The sequence below is a fragment of the Penaeus monodon genome, chromosome 29 (genome assembly GCF_015228065.2).
Source record: "Penaeus monodon isolate SGIC_2016 chromosome 29, NSTDA_Pmon_1, whole genome shotgun sequence".
NCBI classification, from domain to species: domain Eukaryota; kingdom Metazoa; phylum Arthropoda; class Malacostraca; order Decapoda; family Penaeidae; genus Penaeus; species Penaeus monodon.
This window is the reverse complement of record NC_051414.1, coordinates 23,967,733-23,969,142: the sequence shown is the minus strand read 5'-3', so window position 1 is coordinate 23,969,142 and position 1,410 is coordinate 23,967,733. Positions and strand designations below refer to the sequence as shown.

Here is a 1,410-nt window from a genome sequence, read left to right as displayed (position 1 = left end):
CTCCACTTTCAAGGAAAAACTATATTTCCTTCAGCCTGCACCCCAAATTTGTTTAACCACACATTGTCCTTTTTCAATTTTGGAGCCATCTACATATAACCCCATTTTCTGTAAACTTGTTCACATTCATTCTATGCAATTCGTGTGAAGGTACCTGTTCTCAAAATGAACAAACAAATGGAAATGCTTAACAAAGCAGAGAAATGCTGTAAGTCTCCTCTCTATGAAATGCTGAAACCAACATGCCAGAAACAAGCAAGTGGCTATCAGACAGGATTAGGTACTTGGCAGATATGCCCCACTCTTTGTCCATTTTTTACTCAACAATGCAACCATAATCTGTTCCATGGTCTCAGGCACAAAAAGAATGTTGGCTACAAGTTCAATATATATTTCACCCAATTTTGGAATGAGCTGTCACCCTTTTTCACCTCAGAGATTGTGCCAGATTCCACAAAATAAACTAGAGAGACCTTACATACAAGCATATATTCACTTGCATCTTTTCTTTTTTTTATGAATGTTAGATTTGTTAGCTTAGTCTTTATATGCATCTTTGATGCAGATCAGCAGTGACTTTCAAAATCTTAAAACAGATTACTGCTCAAATTGCTGTATGTATGTATGCTTGTTCCATTGCTACAATATCAAAATTCAAGTCAGTGAAAATCATTACCAAATCATTCTTACTTTTCAAATGAGAAAGTTTCCCTATAGGCCCTTTATATTCAGAAATGAATTTATTAAAATCCCCTAAATATATGAACAGATTGTGCAGCATACCATTGTTCTGGAAACTAAGGTTTATCTTATGGTTGCTATAGCCTGCAGCTAATGCTCTTGGCTTGCAGTGGACCCTCGGAATTCCATGTCCAGATAGTTATTTCACTTATATTTTTTATTTTTCTATCTTCCATTCACCTTCAAAGACCCAGAAATCTTCCTCCTTACATGAACTGTACAAGTACCATCAACCATATTCACAAAATAAAGTAAATGCCACATAACACAATGGAAATTGCTTCTGTTGTTAGAATAACTTAGTGACTGTATTGCTAAACACTCAACAAGGTTTTATCATAAACACCCATGCCTCCAAGCAGACAATCAGAAGCTGTGCCAATTTTTTTCTAATTAGGCAATAAATAACATACTTTCAATGCTCTTTGTCAACTAAAACTTGTGTTATCTCATGGCTCTCTTTGCAGAAACTCCAACTTTCTCCAAAAAGTATGACAAAAGATCACTAGCTGAGAATGTGGGACAAATATCTTGTGCTTTTAAAATTGCTTCTTGATAAGAGAGAAATTTCCAGATGGCGCTGATAACAGAATCCTGTCATTCACGTAACTCCCATAAAAGTTTTTTCTTCATGACAATCAAATACCTTCTATATTGTATGAATCTTGA

General features: G+C 35.2%; 2 protein-coding genes across 2 annotated transcripts in view; both read right to left on the bottom strand.

Moving 5' to 3' along the window:
• Nucleotides 1-937, bottom strand: part of LOC119592047 (transcription factor MafK-like) — a gene marked incomplete at its 3' end in the record, with an annotated part of 8,055 nt that extends 7,118 nt beyond the window's left edge. Inside the window, 1 exon segment of the mRNA XM_037940842.1 lies at nt 932-937.
• LOC119592046 (transcription factor MafK-like) overlaps nt 1-1,410 on the bottom strand; it is a 32,431-nt gene that overhangs the window by 3,510 nt on the left and 27,511 nt on the right. The gene's annotated exons all lie outside the window — the stretch shown is intronic.